Genomic DNA, 20,560 nt, shown 5'->3' with positions numbered 1-20,560 from the left:
CGTCAGCAGAACATCCAGGGGGTTTCCGTTCGTCAATTACTCTCCATCATATCATTGGAAACCGAATGCGTGTAGAATCATTGCATATAAATATAGTCTAACTTGTTTTAGAGAACTTCAGTTTTATTCCACAAGATGGGGATAAGTCAGGGAATCGTGTTTGTGGGGATACTGTTAGTGTGCTTCGTTTGCTCACAGAAAACAAAACCACCAGAGGTAGGAATTTGAAATAGAAGTCTCAGATGAACGTATATTTATATATATTGCCTATCTCATAGATATTTTTTTTTATCAAATATTTCCGGATAAAGCGGTGTATGTATACTTTAATCCCGATATATGTACGAGGGTGATCCAAACAGTTCATTTATCATAGTTTATTGTTTATATAAATATACGCAAAAGGTTAAAAAAAAAACACCACCAAGTTCTAAGAATTTACGGGTTCTTTTCGTAGAATACAGTCACACATGGTGTATATCGTTACAATTATGATAAAGATATTTCAATGAAATTTGAGAAATTTTTGCAAAAGTACAAAAAATATGTATACAAGTAGTGTTTAAACGAATATCAATACTTTTGAACAAATACTTGTACATGTATATAGAAATTGTAACTTAGTAATATGAAATAGACATTGTATGGAAATCATTTAAATCTACTACACTCATTGATAACTCTGAACTGCAGAATAAAATTAAGCTATCATTGTAAGGTAAAGAATCGTTTACCCAAAGCAGAAAACGTGTATGAATATTACTTTCATTGATCAGTAGGATTATTTCTAATTTCGCTTGAACGGATCATCTTAATTCTCGCTTGCCACAAGAATATTCGGTAGAGACGGTCTTATTACGTACATATGTACATGTCTGTACGTATGAACTGTTATGAAGTAAGCAGATGTGTTGTAATTTAGTGTGGGTTATATTTATTTCGAGCCCACCTGTGGAAAAATACTGAGAAGGTTCTGAATATTTTTTGGCTTCTCCTGAATTTACTGAGAAAGGTTGCTTTTCTTGTTTTTAAACTGAACGAGTTCCACTTCCCAATAGCATCTGACAGTAAGATTGTTTTCTAATTTGTCGAGTCTGCACTTTGAAACCATATAATTTACTTTCCTCCAAGAATTATAACCTAACATGTTCCTTATCTTAGAGGGAATGATTTTTAAAAACAATTTGGTACTTTATTTGTTTGAATTTAAAGCACTGTTGTTAATTTAGCTCTGTGTCAACAACTTATTAGTGGTTCCCAGCCAGAAAGTATTAGATGCCTAAAATAATTGAATCTTTAAAACTAACTATCCAGTGTCAACAAGAGTGAAACCTTTCTAGACGAATAATTAAGAATTTTAATGTTTAAAACTACATTTTCAGCGTTCTCGATTGGGAACAATTTCTTTGGATCAATATTGTATATTGTATATGTATTTTCTCAGTTTTACAAAAAGAGTATTTCATGGAATAATATAATAATGTCAATCCATTTCAAAATATAATTGCACGTACATGTACATATCATGCATATTTATTTGAAATTTTGTCACGTGCCAAATGTTCTCCATCGTTAACATTAGACGAAATTTCATTCAATTTAATCAGTATCATTAGCTTATTTGTTAGAATGACATCAACTATAATATTTTGGTACCAAATACATATAGTTGATTTGATATCCCTTAAAAATGTTTACCTAACAAAAACGTCGTATATCAATTGTAACAAGCACCTGTCACACCCAGAGTAAAGCCCCAGGCGTTTGATGCAACCACTACATGACCGAGAGTTGTTAACATATCAATATAAGCTGCCAATCAGATAGTTGGCAGTGACTAATATGTAAATTTGCTGATGTTTAGATATAATGAACCCTTTTCAAAACCGGGGTTAAATTAAGAGTAAATCCACAGAGCGCGTAATTTTTATTCCTAGACAGCGTGTTAATCGGCAATATTCGTCATAAATCTGACCTTCATGTTGATGCTTGTGACAGTAAGATTGTAGGTGTATGGAAATTTAGTCATTATAGTCAAGCTGACGTCTTATGTGTTTGGTTTGCATGGTAATTAGTCTGAAATTGATGTACATGTTAACCTCCCCACCATTACCCCCCCCCCTTTTTTTTTTATCTCTCTCCGAAGTTTAAATTTACATGTATGACAGGTCTGTGGGTTATACCCTCAGCCACTTTTTTTTTGCTTTAGTGAATGAATAGTAAGTAAGTGCCGACTGTTCTGGTTTTGTTTTATATATGAATCGAACAGGTACTTCAGATTGTCTTTATACATGCAGAGCTAGTGACTGCATTGATATTATTCCATATATTGCAATTGTAATATTATGTACAATATCAAAGGACTGTAACTGTCCTAATTAATGATCAATACTTTTAAAGTCTTACGGACCGAATATATCGATTTCGTATTCAATTGATACGAATTCTCACGTAGAAGACTTTTAGTATTCTAATGATAATTGAAAACACCAACCATTTATTCTCAATATTATTCTACTGATTTGTGCCCGCGCATCTGCCGCATTTCCATCTTGTGTAACATAAATCGAATGTCGAAATCGGTCATAAAGTCCATTCCCCAGTAATGAAATATCCAGTGTAATTCTAGAGTGCTTGTTGCCACAAAAGTGTTGTCTATTCATAGTATAACACAACATTCTGGTGAATTCTATATGGTCCATGTAGACTAAAAATTCATTCATATACAGGCTTCGGTTTGGTTTTTTTTTTTTTTTTTTTTTTTTGCGTTTTATCTTTAAATAAATGCATTTACAGACAGCTGAATATTTCGTTGGGGTTTAAATTCCATGGGAAAACAGACGTGGAACCCTCGAAAACTCGGCCAATAAGAAATAAAAATATTTCACGGTATCTACTAATTCTGTGTACTCGCCATTTAGATTTATTACCTCCATGTGACGTCAGAAATTGATTATCGCTTTGCTAAAACTTTGGTGACCAGTAAAGTTGTGAATCTGGAACCAGTGGCCAGCGAAGCTGAGTTCGACCTCACTCTCCCGAACGAGGCCTTCATCACAGCGTTTAAACTGTAAGTAAAACTATATAATCTAAACAGAACAGAATAACAATTTGAAGATTGTATATAAATTCTTATATGAATATTGAAGGACAATAAATGGCAAGGAGATACATGGAAAAGTAAAAGAAAAACAACAAGCCAAGCAGGAATTTGAAGCTGCGAAAGCGAAAGGACAGAGTGCTGGCCATATTGTAGCCAAGTAAGAATTAATTGAATTTAATTAGCTCGTGGCTAATTCAGTACCAGAATGAGAAAGTTATCCATTGTCAATTCAAAATTGGTAAATCAGCATTGATTTCATTGTACCGTAAATCGGCACTGTCATGCATAACCGCGAATCTTTATTTTGTCAGGCCTAGGGAAACCAACAAGTTTCAAATACAGGTCAATGTGGCGGCGAAAGAAAAAGTGACGTTCGAGTTAACATACCGAGAACTCTTGAGAAGAAAAAATGGCTTGTACGACCATGTTATATACATAGATCCGGGTCAGGTGGTGGATGATCTAAAAATAAATGTTTTAATCAGAGAATCAAGGAAAATCACAACTATTCGGACTCCACCTATAAAGGATGTCCTGCTTACTGAGGGCCCTCAAGGTAGGTACCTTCTGATATATATGTATCTATATGTATGTATGTATGTATGTATGTTCATATAATGTATGTGTGTTTGTACGCGTGCGTGCGTGTGTGTGTGTGTGTTTGGGCATGTGTGTGTATGCATGTACCTTCTTGCAGTACTTTAGCTGCAGAACTGTTGCTCTCCGAGAAAATATTGGGACAGTTCTGTAGCTAGCAGTACTTGCATACAAAGTTTCTACACACACATGCATGGCATTAGTTCGGATGACATGTTGAAGGAGTAGCGATTGATTCTTATTCCAGGTACAAACGAGCTTGCTGTTGTCGATAGGATTACTCCCACTAAAGCCTTCATTTCATACGAACCATCCAAAGCCGAACAGATGTCCGGGATCTCGGGCCAGTTTGTCGTTCAGTACGATGTAGACAGAAGCGACAATGCAGGAGATATTTTGGTAATTCTTACAATTCTCAGTAACTGCACTTAGTTGTTTTATGCATTAAAAGGACGAAAACATCAGAAATATGAATGTGCATCAAATATCAGTAAAGGACCTCGAGATAGTATGCAAGAAATCTGCCTACTTACATGTACTTAGAGCGGTGTAGCGGTGCTATTTAAGGGACCCGAGCTGAATGTGTCAATAATTGCAAAGTAGGGAATAATGAGAGAAAAAAATTCTGATCACTGACGGATTCGAACGTGTTTCACATGCGAATGTAAACTTTTGTTACACGAATCGTTGTATAATGAGAAATACTACCGAGTACATATACAGATGTGACTGGAATATCAATATCTGACGGTATTCACCTAATCTCTTGTTCACTCCTTGGAACAGAACTGACCCAGTGTTGCTATGAAATTCAAAATGTGACCTGATATTGTATCAATTTTGGATTAGCAAGTTTCAAGGATAGAAGTCTGCGTCATTTTTATTTGCTCTCGTCACTATTAATCACACTTAAACATTCCTTAAACAAATAGGACACATATTAAAAGCACAAATGTACTTTCACATTTTCAGTAACAATCATAGGGTGGTTTACTGATGGAAAGGCTACATGCAACAATTTTGATATTTCGTTGCCAAATGATCAAGTATCAGAAAATTATCCGTGGTTTGTAAGTTTGGCTTCTGTGCATAATTCTAAACAAAATTGTGCTGTTTTTCTATGCAAGGTAGAGATAACTGTATTTTCCAAATTCACACATACGGTATATGTATATGAAGAAAGCATTAGAAATGATCTGTCAATTATCTTTTAAGTATAGATGGTATATAAGATTTATTTTGAATTTAGTAGTGTACATTTGTATAATAAAACCATATATAAATGTCAATTTGTAGGCTCTTTTAGGATAACTCGTAGTGCATGGATATTAGGTTGACACCTACTCAAAAGATTATAATCTACCACGAGATCTTTTTAATATTTCTTTTTTTTTTTTGGTTGCAAATTCTTCAAATTGAAATAAAAATGATAACGAAGGAGGAGGGAAGGGAAAGCCAACCAAGGAAAATCTTATTAGAGATTTGAGATATTGTCTGAGAAATATTTTCTAATATTGCAGGTAATGGATGGGTATTTTGTCCACTTCCTTGCACCGGAAGGCATGGATCCAATGCCGATGGATATCGTGTTTGTTTTGGATAAAAGTGGTTCGATGCGCGGTACAAAAATGAGACAACTTCAGGAATCCATGATTAAGATTTTAAATGACGTAAAACCAGTTGATAAAATAATGATTATCGCATTTGACTCCAGACTGTCTTACTGGAAAAACGAATTTGTGCAGGCAACAACTTCAAACATAGATGACGCCAAAAACTACATAAAGAGGACTTATGCAGGTGGTGGTAAGTACAACAAGGTCATATAGAAATATTGACTAGTTCAACAATGAATTTAGCAATTTTTAAAGTCCCAGAATTATGGGAAAACTAGTACATTACATGTATATGTATTCATAAAACTTTACATGTATAGGTATTTTAAATAATTGAAACCAATAGATAAACTACTAAATTATATAATTCTGGAATTTCAGGAACGAATATAGATCTTGGATTAAACACAGGCATTGAGAAACTAATGAAGATTCACGGCAACAAGGGGCGTGCACCAGTTCTGGTTTTCCTTACCGACGGACAAGCCACATCCGGTGAAACTCGCACAGACAGTATACTAGAAAACGTTAAGAAAGCTAACGAAGCCGAGATTCCAATCTTCAGTCTTGCATTCGGAAGAGGAGCAGACTTTGATATCGTAAAAAAAGCTGCGGCGCAGAACAACGGATTTGCGAGAAAAATTTATGAAGATTCTGATGCAGCTCTCCAGATAGCAGGCTTTTACAAAGAAATATCAACCGTTTTACTTAAAAATGTCTCATTCAACTACGTTGACGGGACGTTGTATGATACGACAGTTACCGACAGTAAATTCAACACATATTTTAAAGGTTCTGAAATGGTTGTTGCTGGAAAAGTTAAAGACATTACGAAGCTGCAATCGGGCATGGTCGTCAATGGGACAGGGAGTAAAAAGGAAGAAGTCAATTTACGCGTTCCTCCAATGACGTGTGTTATTTTGCCATGGCCGCGCCCACCGCCATTTCCACGCCCACCATTTCCAACTACCACGCCACCTACAACCACTAGAAATCCCGGCATGATGGAGAAACTGTGGGCGTACTTGACTATCAAACAACTACTAAAGGAAAAAGATGCACTTGATTCACAAATAGAGATAAAGAAATTAGAGGATAAAATTCTTCAGCTTTCTCTAAAGGTAGATTCAAAATGACACATAAAAATGAGAAAGAGGCAAATTGATGAGGTTTACTCTACAAAAAGTAATATCAAACAGGCTAGACAATTGACACCCCCCAACATTACTATTACATTGTTATGTTTTCAGTATCAGTTTGTGACAGAATTGACGTCTATGGTCGTTACACTACCCGATAAGACGAAAGCAAACCCAAGCGAGGTGGACGCCGCGGATCAAGTGATGGCGGATAGTATGAATTGCACACATTTATCTTTCATTGAGCAAAAGCAATATATATATATATATATATATATATATATATATATATATATGACTCTTTTTGTAAAACTTGTTACACTCTGAAGAGCCGAACTAAACGGCGAAAGCGCTAAGTGTAATTGATTAAATGTGGATCATGTGTACTTAGTCATCGTTGGATATATATATATATATATATATATATATATATATATATATATATATATATATATATATATACGCCTGTTGGAAAAACGTCTAAATGGATGAGAGAACATTTATAATTGATTTAGATGTAATTAAGGATATTCTTATGTATATGTACTAAATTCATATTTTAAGGACCAAGTCTTCAAAGTTTTCAAGGTAAGCTGATGAAGAAGAGCCTTGCTGTATATCGTTAACCTGTCGAAAATTTATGAAGCTTTTTTCACGGTTGTCAGCATTTCTTGACCTTTACTTTCACGTGTGTTACAGATAACATTGTATCGTCGTACACTGTGAACAATTTATATTCTAACTCAGCCTCACGTACAAATGTCTTTAAAATGAACAAAAAATTGGACTAATATCTTTGATATAATCTATTTCGGTTATTTCACTACAAAAGAAAAAAATGCGTAATTTCGTATAACATATTTGTAATTTAAGTGGCATCTTTATCCTTTGACTCTGATTGACTCTGTCTGTTCTTTTTTTTTTTATAAGGATTGAGCGGAGCACCACCCCCACCTATGTTTGCGCCTATGAATCGTAAGTGTATCAATTAAACAGATACCATTAATGACTGCTACGTATACTACACATCTAATTGTGACCCTTTTACTTGTGTATAGAAGTAGTTGATATTTTCGATTAACTCAACAACAACAACAACAACAACAACAACAAAAACAAACAAACAAAAAAAAAAAAAAAAAAAAAAAAAAAAGAAAAAAAAGAAGAAGAATGTTTTTAATCCACCTCCTCTCTCTTCACGTTTCTTCAAGGACAAGAATACATAAAATGTATTTTGGGTTGTATTCAATATTTCCACAAGGAATACTTATACATGTACGTACGTGGCAAGAAATGACTATATATGTTGTATCAATTGAGGTTTGGAGGTGAGTAGGGCAAGTGCAGAGGAGTAGATGGGAGTTATTTACAGAGATGTGTCAATCAAATCAGTGAGGGAGGACTCACAGTAGGAAAACGAAACTGCTATCATAGTAAACAATAGGTGTTTGTAGCTTACTATAGTCATGGTAGTAGCGAGGATTTTACTATCAATAACTCAAAAGTATTAAAGTTTGTTCTATATCACATTAAAAGTATCATTTGTTGTAGGTTTCTGAGATAGAACATGAAAACTTTTCGTCCAATAAATCTTTATTTTCCTGAAATGCTGACTTATCTAAGATAAATCACCCAATCGATATATAAAAATCACCCAATCATTATATAAAAATAACCCAATCATTATATAAAAATAACCCAATCAATACACATATAGAAGATTTCTTACTCAAGCAAATCCGAGTATCAAAGTTTAAATCAAGGTGTCAAAGTTTTACTCTAGTAAATGAAAGTATCATTTATCTAGAATTTGCCTTAGTGTTTTGTATTGACAGAGGTATGTAATGTTTGAACGCAGTATTCCTCTCTGTTTGATGCCCATGTCTGTAGTTATCTCTCTCTAATTATAGAAGTAGGAATATCCGCACAGGCAATGCAGCATCAACTTCCCATGCCTCCACTCACGGGTCACTGTAAGTACTTACATATCATCAAATTAAACACTGCTCTGAATTTTTGGCCAACAATAATTAGCGGACAATCTATTTGACAGGAATAAGCGACAGATTATAAAATATCTTCTTTGGTCACTTTATCTAAAATATGTTGGAATGCGGTCTTGGACGATCTTGTTAACTGACTATGGTTGTAGGATGTTTTTCTTTTGATTTATAAGCAATGGGGACTGGTATGTCGTCACCAAAAAGACGCATATCTGGACAGAGAAGTCGTAAGTGTATTAATGATAAAATACTATGCTTAATTCTAAGAATGAAACAACAAATTCACAAGGTCTTTGATTTCTGAATGTTTGAAAGTAAAAGTACTGTAATGACATGTATACTATGTGAGTCTATTTCTAACTATAATCATTAGTGCATATCCAGTTATATTGGATTGAATAACTTGTATGTATAATGTAAATTGATCATAATCAAAATGCTCTCATTTTTTTCTTTCACCAAAGTATCATCTGGTAACCGAATGTCTTTGAGAAGTAAGTAAATCTTCATTTAAAAGGTAGATTGGATATATTTTTTTTACCCAATAAATACAACATTTATAGTCAAGTGGTATAGAAAATATAGGTACCAATATCTTAATAAAATCTACCGGATTCGTGCATAAGTTTGCACTGAGAGAAAAAGTAGTTATTGACAGGAAGTGGTCACCCATCCAAGTACATATCTCGCGCTTTGTTGCTTTGCTTCCGTGATCAAAAACTCACTCTGTAGGCAGTTCCCTATACAATGTATACCGATCGCTACAATATCACGATACATTCATATGTATATACAGTCATATTTAATTGAATTTGTAATATGTAAATTGATCATACATGTCATCTAAATGTTCTCATTTTTTGTCTTCCAACAAAGGATTTTCCAGTAAACAGAAGTCAGCTGGACGTAAGTAGATGCTCATTTAAACATTAAATTGAACACATCTTAATGTATAATACATGTACATATATGAAAAGGTGAAGACAACAAACAGTGAGCATTCTCATAATATATAAAGCGATTGGGGACGAGTTTTAACAACTTACACGTTACTTTCCTTATGTTAGTAAATAATACAATTGACACAGAATTACCCAATGAATCACACATGAATAGTCAAGTGGCATAGAAACCACGAGTATCAATACTTTTACTGATTCTACCAGATTCGTGTATACACTTTTGAACTGCATGAGACAAAAAGTGATAATACCTATTGTATCATCCAAGGGTGGCTAGCGAAGATGGGAATACTGAGGAAGGTCGCGTCCCGAGTTCCATTACCGAACATGTCGTATACAAAAGATTTTTTGCATAATTTATGTATACTGATCGGAACCTTGAACTCCTCACGGTAACGGTATTATGCAGTGAAACAGTTTAAAAAAAAAAAAAAAAATTATGGGAAATAATGCTTTTATGCATTCGGGTACTTGACTAGCGTGGATTTTGAACATGGTGTTAGTTTAGCAATGATTACGTTGACTTCTAGCCTTTTTTTTTTTTTTTTGATGGCAGAATGATAGACCGGAAACAATTCTTGCTGTGCTTAAGGACCCCCCCCCCCCCTCTAATACCGTACGGTTTCTTCATGAATCACTGAATGTGGGGGAACTAATAAACGATCATTGTTATCTACCTGGCCAAGAGATCAGGCCGTTGTGTATACTTTTGATATACACAGAATGTGTCTCAGCTCAGTTTATTGCATATTATTCTTAGTGTCTTGATTTGTTCAAGCTGAATATAAGGGGGAAAAAACCCAAACCTTTCGACCTACATGCACACCGCATTTTGCTATAAGTTAACCTTCAAAATCGATCATATTTGTGTGTTACACGATAAACCTATTTCTAAACTGTACTTTTGTACAAATTAACATCACATTGAAAACATCAAGCATGTCCTAAAGTTGACTTTTTAGTTTGCTGTTAAGTTAATATTTATTATTTATTTTCAATAAAGTATCTAAGTACGAAGCAGATGTGAAGGACTTTGTGGTGTCTTTTATTGCGAGTACACAGGGATATATCGAATCGACATTTGAATGAAAATGATTATTGTTATTAGATAAAACGTCATCGATATATCTAAATGTCGAATTTAAGGCCACAGCAAGAGATGTTTTCTTTTCATGTAGAAGCTTTTGAATGAACTCTGCCTCATAAGAATATAAAAACAGGTCAACTGGCAAAATAGCACAATTCGTGTCCATCGGAATTCCAACAGACCGTTGGAATAACTGAACGCCAAAGACAACGAAAATATGATCAATGAGGAACTCCAGCGTATTTTTTATTTCAACTTCAGAGTACCTGTTCGTAGAATCAGAGTGGTGTTTAAGAAAGTAATTTTTTGAATGACCGATCACTGGATACGAATATTTCCTTTTTCCATTTTTATTGAAGCCGAAAGTCTAGCTTGAATTTGTCGCGAGGAATGATCTTGTAAAGTGTTGAAAAGTAATACGTTTTGAAGTTGTTGATTTGAGACAAGTTTTGCAATTTCATAACAATCCCGTTTGAATTACTCCACTTCTGGTATATGTAGCGGCACAGTACGTTTGAAGTTTCTCCTTGACAGCTGTAATATTTTCGTGAGGAGCAAAGATAGGGGCTTGGTAGAACAATGCAATATATAAAATCACCAAATCATTATATAAAAATCACCTAATCAGTATATAGATTTTTCACTCAAAAAAGTTCGAGTATCAAAGTTTAAATCAAAGTACATTTAGGTATATCGAAGACGTTTTGTCTATCAACAATAATAACTTTCATTCATATGTCGAATCGATATATCCCCGTGAGCTCGAAATAAAAACCACCAAAGAATCGTCCACTTCTGCTTCATACTTCGATATTTTATTGAAAGTAGACATTAACGGCAAACTGACAACTCAACTGTATGATTTCAGCTTCTCCATCGTCAACTTCCCATATTTATTTATCAATATTCCATTATCACCTGTATATGGTGTTTATATCTGTCAACTGATTCGATACGCAAGAGCTTGTTCTGAGTATAGTCAGTTTTTAAATCGAGGCAAGCTACTGACAAAGACGTTGATGGTACAGGGGTTTCAACAGTCTCGATTGAAGTCAGCATTTCGCAAATTCTATGGTCGTTATAACGATCTAGTCCGTCAATACAACCTATCATTGGGTCAATTACTGTCTGACCTGTTTCATACCGATTGTTAGGCCGTTCTTGGCACACTGATTTTGACTACAGATAACTCCGTTTACCTGATCGGGATATAGGGCTCACAACGGGTGTGACCGGTCGACAGGGGCCGCTTACTCCTCCTAGGCACTTTGTCCCACCTCTGGTGTGTCCAGGGGTCCGTGTTTGCCCAACTATCTATTTTCTATTGCTTATAGGAGTTATGAGATTGATCACTGTTCGTTATCTTCACCTTTCATCAAAGGTTTACTCTAGTAAATGAAAGTATCATTTATCTAGAATTTGCCTTAGTGTTTTGTATTGACAGAGGTATGTAATGTTAGAACGCAGTATTGTTCTCTGTTTGATGCCCATGTTTGTAGTTATCTCTCTCTAATTATAGAAGTAGGAATATCCGCACAGGCAATGCAGCATCAACCTCCCATGCCTCCACCCACGGGTCACTGTAAGTACTTACATATCATCAAATTAAACACTGCTCTGAATTTCAGGCCAACAATAATAAGCGGACAATCTATTTGACTGGAATAAAGCAACAAATTTTAAAAGATATTTGGTCACTTTATTTAAAATATGTTGGAATGCGGTCTTGGACGATGTTGTTTTCTAAGTTTGATAACTGAGTATGGTTGTTGTACGATTTTTTCCCCCTGATCTATAAGCAATGATAATCAGTATTATTTATACGATCACTACAACCACGCCTATCAACAAGGAGAAGTTGTAAGTGTATTATTGATTAAATACTATTCTTAATTTAGGAATGAAACAACAAATTCACAAGGTCTTTGATTTCCGAATATTTGAAAGTAAAAGTACTGTAATGACATGTATACTATGTGTAGCCTACTTCTAAATATAATAAATCGTGCATATTAAATTGAATTTTTAATATCCCGTATATATAATATGAATTGATCCAAATCAAAATGCTATCATTTTTCTCTTTCACCAAAGTGTTTTCCGTTCCACAAAATTCTATGAGACGTAAGTAGATCTTCATTTTAAAAATTTGAATTGAACATATTTTATTGTACATAATCAATATATTAAAGGATTGGAGACACGTTCTAAGAACTTACTTTCTCTATGTCAGCAACGCTATAGAATTACCTAGTAAATATAGATATAGTAAAGTGATATAGGAAACTTAGGTACATATTTTAATTAAATCTACCAGTTTCGTGCATAAGTTTGTAAACTGCTGAGAAAAAGTAGTTAATATCATGATACATTCATTTATATAGTCACATATATATTGAATTTGCAATAACTCGTAGGTATAATGTAAATTTATCATAATCAAAATGTTGTCATTTTTTGTTTTCTATCAAAGAATTTCCCAGTAAACGACTATCTCTGGGAGGTAAGTAAATCTTTATTTAAAAATTGAATTGAACATTTCTTATTGTACATATGATATATAAAAGGATTGGGGACGAGTTTTAAAGGGACATGGACACGATTTGAGCCGAAGATTTTCAAATTTTATTTTTTTCATTTTTGATGTTTAGAATGCTTAACTAAGGTATTTCTAATTGTTAGCAAAAATTTGAATATCAGTTGTCAAGGTACATGAGAGATACAGGGCTCACAATTCCTTGCTATGTAAACAAGGCTCGTGTCCCGTTTTTGTTTACATAGTTTAAATATACAAGTAAAAGTTCGTTTAAAGCAGATTTTATCAATTCACAAGTTAATTCTGAATACAATTAAATAGTTTTTAGTGTTTGGCACATCTCATTATCTTTTAAACATGCTATTTTAGCATGTTTAACTAACGTATTCCTAATGGTTAGCAAAAATTTGAATGTTAGTTGTCAAGGTACATGGGAGATACAGAGCTCACAATACTTTAAAATGTAAACAAGACTTGTGACATGTTTTTGCTTATATAGGTTAGATATACTAGTAAAAGTTTCCTTCATAGCAGTTTTTTCAACTTACAAGTTAATTTTAAACACAGTTAAATAGTTTCTAGTGTTTGGCACATCTCATTTTATTTAAGGTGGGTCCTTAGTCCTGGATTTTTGGGGTTTAGGTAGCATTTTTTTGTTTGGAATCAATAGATTAACATTCAGAGTAATGAGAAAAGGCAAATTGGTTAAGGATTTCCATATTTATTTTCATTACAGACACTACTGAAGTAGTGTACCCCTATGTAGATTTTTATGAAATTCATTGGAAACAGTTATCTGTTATTTTAAAATAAAAACCAAAAAAATAATTTAAATTGCATTTATTTATCAGGAAACATGTCAATAACTAAAACACATGTCATTTTCAATATGTTCATCAAGTTTTAGTATAATAAGTGCAAAATTATTGAATTAACCTTATTCTCCAAAATGTTAAAAAACAAATAAATATAGACACAATTTCCTTATAGTATGGTTTACATATCATTTTTTCTGTTTATATTAGTAGATGTACATCTGTTATAGTTATTTATGGGAAAAAATCCATACCTTTCCTTAATAATTTCAAATATATAGCTTCCAGAGTATGTATACTCCCATAAAAAACCTAAGTCTGGCACCATACAGCTAAGCTATTCAAAACCACTCATGGATTAAAATTTTATGTAATTTCATGAAAACACACAGATAATAATTCCTTATCACCTTGGTAATATGTTTGTGAAAAATATAGGAAATCTATTGCATAAATAAATAATTTAATGAAAACAGAGTTATTGTCCTTGGATTCAATATTTTGAAACACATAATTGACTATTCAAATATAACTAAGACTTTTTAGATATTTTATGGCTAACAATTTTTTTTTTACAATAACTATTGAAAAAGACTCCAACAAAATTTATGTTCCAGTCATTAAATTATTGACTTTGCAAAATTGTATGACGTCACAGGAGTGTGGAACTACGTTAAAACATGCTATTTTCTAATAAGCCATCTATATGTAAACAAAAACATGGCACGAACCTTGTTTACATTTCAAAGAATTGCGAGTGCTGTATCTCGATTGTAACTCAACAACTGATATTCAAACTTTGGTTGACCATTAGAAATACTTTAGTTAAGCATTGCAAACAATAAAAATGGAAAAAATAAAATTTGAAAATTTTCAGCTCAAATTGTATCCGTGCCCCTTTATCAACTTACGCGTTACTATCTTTATGTTAGTAACTAATACAATTGACACAGAATTACCCAATGAATTACACATGAATAGTCAAGTGGCATGGAAACCACGAGTATCAATACTTTTACTGAATCAACCAGATTTGTATATACATTTTTGAACTGCTGAAAGAAGTAAGGCAGTTGATATCATGAGACAAAAATGATAATACCTATTGTATAACATACATGCCTATTAAAACGGCATCCAGTCTCGAAAGTTTCTCAAAGGGATTCAGTCTAGCATTTGAGTATCTTTTCATTACAAAGAAACATTGATAGCCATCTTCATACCACAAGTACATTTGGGAGAGTCTATAGTATATCGTCTGTGCAGATTATTATTTAGTAAACAGTGATGTCTTAATTTTGTGTGAGAAATATTGATTGTGGTTACCAAAATGAAACGTTTTTGGAGGATTAAAAATAATTTGAATTATGTTTTCGGATATTTATCTTCTTCTCCAGAACCACTGAGCCAATTTCAATCAAACTTGGTACAAATATCATCATTGGGTGAAGGGGATAGAAGTTTGTTCAAATAAAGGGCCATGTCCCATTCAAAGGAAAGATAATTACGAAAATGCAAAAATAGGGTGAGGTCATTCAAAACTCTTCTTCCCAAGAACCACTAAGCCAGAAAAGTTGAAATTTACACGAAAGCTTCCTGACATAGTGCAGATTCAAGTTTATTAAAATCATGGCCCCGGGGTTAGTGTGTGGTCGCAATAGGTAGTGCAGGTAAGACCTGCTCGCTACCAACACAGATATTGTTTCTAGCTTTGATACTGATCATCTGCTCTTGCAGCAAAATGCATGATCGGGGTGACAATTCATCTCCAAAATATTTCCAATCACATACTGATATATCACATGTTCAAGATATTCCAATCACATACTGATATATCACATGTTCAAGATATTCCAATCACATACTGATATATCACATGTTCAAGATATTCCAATCACATACTGATATATCACATGTTCAAGATATTCCAATCACATACTGATATATCACATGTTCAAGATACTGCTTGTGTGATTCAGCTGTCTTGCATGATAACTCCTTATGGTTTTTCCGTTGCTAGGTTTTACCTTAATGCCACCTATGACCACTACCACTGTAATTACCACAACCACTCCGACCACCACTCCAAAACCAACACCACCACCTCAACCAAAACCAAGGAAATTAGGTAAATATTTTGTCTACAGGGTAAACTTGACCAGTATACACGATTTAACTATAATTACCAGTTATTTACTAAAAACTGGGCTCTGATGGTCTTTAATGTTTTTAGAGAAATCCCAAGTTCCATCTTTCGGTGTCATCGTACCTGGACTTACAAAACCAATTTGCTTTGATTTACCAATGGTTTCCTCCAAGACATACACTATAATGAAATTAACGCCAGCAACAGCAGGTAATATAATACCAAAGAACTGATATTCACACAACTATCATATTCATTAATCATGGCGGCTGGAGAAAGTAAAACTGTCAGATTATGGACTCAATATTGGGAAATTTACCCACTCGAGATATTGCGTTCGGTAAAACGGTCGCGCAACGACTGAGGGCGAGCATATTTCTGGATACTCAGTCAGGTGACATTTGGGTTTTTTATATTATACATGCTGATGTTTTGTTCTTTTCCTTTTAATTTTATGTATTTCTAATTCTTTATGAGAATATTCATTTATATTGTTGATATCAAACAAAATGGTTACTTCCATTTTTATTTGTGTCATTATGCCGAGATAATGCAAAGTATTCTATATGAAAGGCGAATATAACGAACAGTGATCAATCTCATAACCGAGGGACATCAACCGATCTGTAGGAGCCTGTGTCCCTTATAGACTCCACAGAGTGACACCTTTTTTATACTGGGCGACGTGCCAGCCAGTATTGTTTCGTTATTGTGTATATTCATGAAGGAACATATACCGAGCGACAAGTATCATCGAGGACAAACTGTCCACCAGCAGATATACAAACTCGATGGTTAAATGAAATAACCGAGGGACACCAACCGATCTGTAGGAGCCTGTGTCCCTTATAGACTCCACAGAGTGACATCTTTTTATACTGGGCGACGTGTCAGCCAGTATATAACGAGAAGATTTTGAATGATTTAAATCAAAATAAATGTTTACTGTTAAATGATGATGAAAGTGAAGTAGATCAAATTGACATAATTGGTAAACGATTAAAATCTTACTTTTTCGCGCTTGAGACTCTTTTGAAGAGTTATTTGCCCTTTGTAAAAATAAGAGAAATCCAATTTTCTAAAACGTGTGTGGTAAATGATTTATTTTATTTCATATTTTTATTAAGAAAGTGTATTTTTTTTACGAAGATATTGTATGAAAATGTGATTTCTTTTTCAATTGTTTTAAAAAAATAAAACATAGATTTCTATGTAAAATTCTAGGTGAAATAAATCAAGCAATAATCAAAAGTTCGAAAATTCCTAAGGTGGATTATTTTTATTTGATGAACCCTTCAAAATGCTACCATGATTACAAACATCCCACCATCCATTAGCTAAATATGAAATATGGTTGTTATACATTGAATACCTTAAGGAAAAGAGGTAAAAAGGTTTATTATTGTTTCTTGACTCACTATTATAATGGAGCAACATTAGAAGATCATACCTCAAAAATTGCTTTTGACCACTAGGTATGTCATGAGCCTGAACCAAGTTTATCCTTCCAATATCGAGGTCATGTTTAAAAACGTGTGTTCCAGACCACATTTTTATAATGTAAAAACATTAAACTGTGATATTTAGTACAAGAATATGGTATGCCATTGATTTCGGCGGGTGTGACTGGTCGACAGGGGATGCTTACTCCTCCTTCGCACCTGACCCCACTCCTGGTGTTTCCAGGGGTCCGTGTTTGCCCAACTATATATTTTGTATTGCTTATAGGAGTTGATTACTGTTCGTTATCTTCGCCTTTCATTTATAATCTTTTTGCTAATTTCAAGGTAATTGGAAAAAATGGTTTTTGCTATTACTTTGCAGTGGAGGAATAATTTCCGATAACTGTCAATACTATACAATGTATATGACATATCGGTTGCTCCTGAAATTTCACTGTGTCCTTGGATTACGATCAACTGACCAAGTTCAATGTCACTGATAAAAATATTAGAATATCTGTTGTAATGCTATAAATTATGGAATGAACAAAACAGTTGCATTATAATATACATGTAGAATGAAGATGCTCTGAAACCTCATATTTGGCATACAAGCAGATTACGACTAAATATTGTGTTGTGGCCTTGAAACAATGTTATTTGGTCAAGATCATAGTTAATATGAAGTTTTCGTCTTGTAATTGTATTATAGAAACTATTTAAAGTCTAAATAGAAATGAAGATAACTTTAGATTTCAGAGTTTGAATGAAAGATTTTCTAAGTGCACCATCAACACGCCACACTTCTGATTAAGGTTTTCCTCGTGTGATACTCAGGTGGCCATGAAGGTTCACGGACCTCTTGGTTGTTTTTTTTTATTATAAAGAATGTGTATTAAAATGCTAGTGTACTTTCAACTGAATACGTTTAAGATCAATCACTGTTATATAACGTATACTCATATCTTAGAGAGCAGTCATTTCTCGTAGTCCAACTTCAGAAAATGAATGGTTTGTATAATTGTTTGTTGCAGGTTACAAGCTCGATGGTCAGTTTGGAACTGAGATGATTGACAAAATAACAGTTACTGATGGCCAGGTCAAAACCTTCAACGCCAACATAAATGACATCTCAAAAACACCTATTTATCAGAAGATCTTGGATGGTACAACTATTACTGTAGCAAACACGCCCCTCGGTTTGCAATTTACAGCGAAATTCGACGCTATCAAGTCAAACCTGGACGGAACATTGTGTAACTATAATATACGTATATAATATCTATTTATACACATTTATATGTGTATGATAATATTAAGTTCTTTAAATGGACAAATGAAATAATGATCCTCTAAGTTGGTATTACATATTAAGCATTTGCTATTTGCTTATATCTGATATGCAGTTCCGTTTTATCCCCACACAAAGAAGAATTAATGTCTTCTTTCCCTCTTGATGTATAATTGGCAAGTACAATAAAAAAAATACACAAATGGAAGCACGATTTCGGGAATAATAGTTGGGAAACATATCGAAACGAGTGAGGCGATTAATGTTATTTCAGTCATCTAGAAGTTTTATGACATAAAGCAGAAGAGAAAAATATTACACTATGAGGTGGGGGTAATTTTGTTTGAAATTTAAAAATAATGTCCTCTTCCAAAACTGAAAATTTATATCACTTGAATTTTTATTGGATTGCATGATATATTACTGTGTATCATTAGTAATCGTGATAACTCTGTAAATCATGACTGATGTTAACGTTTGAGAAGAACAATAACCGTTTCCTTTATTGTAATATGTTGACTGTCACACGGGCCACTGAATCAGGAAATATACCTTTATTGTAATATGTTGACTGTCACACGGGCCACTGAATCAGGAAATATACCTTTATTGTAATATGTTGACTGTCACACGGACCACTGAATCAGGAAATATACCTTTGTATTACTTTTCGTTATTGTAGCCCTCTTTAAAGATTACAATGGTACACTGGTCGACATAGTGATGGAATCGGGAGAGTTTGTTGCATACATTGACTTACAACCAAGTGATGGGCCTCAAGAATCTGTAAGAGGCATTACAAAAGAATTTGGTGATGGAATATGCTGGTATCTGGACGAGAAAACCATTCAACGCTTTTTACACAAATATGTCTCAGTTTGATGTTATTGTAGCATATTATTATTATTTTTGTTGATATTGATTCCATGATAAATTGGTTACACTTACTACGACTGTGTGTTTTGTGATAAATTGATATTGCCGATTATGACGTATTGCTTTGATACGTGATTCACTGATTGCCTGTCGTCTGGTGTTAATGATGGTGATGGCAATGGTTTGCAGTTCTCTGAACATGTAGTAAAGCACACTGTAGATTATTTATCTAATATTGCGAAATGATTCGTTAACTTCTAATAAGACTCGGGTGCTAGAAGGTTAGTTACCGTTAACTGAAAATTAACATTATATCTGACATTCCTGTGAGCTCGAAATAAAGGACACCACAGAGTCGTCCACTTCTGCTTCATACTTAGATATTTTATTGAAAGTAGACATTAACGGCAAACTGACAACTCAACTGTATGACAAACGGGATGATTTCAGCTTCTCCATCGTCAACTTCCCATATTTATGTAGCAATATTCCATTATCACCTGCATATGGTGTTTATATATCTCAACTGATTCGATATGCAAGAGCTTGTTCTGGGTATAGTCAGTTTTTAAATCGAGGTAAGCTACTGACAAACAAGTTGATGGTACAGGGATTTCAACAGTCACGATTGAAGTCAGCATTTCGCAAATTCTATGGTCGTTATAACGATCTAGTTCGTCAATACAACCTCGCATTGGGTCAAATGCTGTCTGACGTGTTTCATACCGATTGTTAAGCCGTTCTTGGCACACTGATTTTGACTGCGGAAAACTCCGTTTACCTGATCAGGATATGGGGCTCACGGCGGGTGTGACCGGTCAACAGGGAATGCTTACTCCTCCTAGACACCTGATCCCACCTCTGGTGTGTCCAGGGGTCCGTGTTTGCCCAACTATCTATTTTGTATTGCTTGTAGGAGTTGTGAGATTGATCACTGTTCGTTATCT

At 34.0% G+C, this 20,560-nt stretch overlaps 1 pseudogene; it reads left to right on the top strand.

Moving 5' to 3' along the window:
- Positions 1–4: 4 nt before the first annotated feature.
- LOC125650867 (inter-alpha-trypsin inhibitor heavy chain H3-like) lies at positions 5–19,685 on the top strand (annotated as a pseudogene).
- The last annotated feature ends 875 nt before the right edge of the window (positions 19,686–20,560 follow it).

Source organism: Ostrea edulis, chromosome 5 (assembly GCF_947568905.1).
Source record: "Ostrea edulis chromosome 5, xbOstEdul1.1, whole genome shotgun sequence".
NCBI classification, from domain to species: domain Eukaryota; kingdom Metazoa; phylum Mollusca; class Bivalvia; order Ostreida; family Ostreidae; genus Ostrea; species Ostrea edulis.
This window is presented reverse-complemented; position numbering and strand designations above follow the sequence as displayed.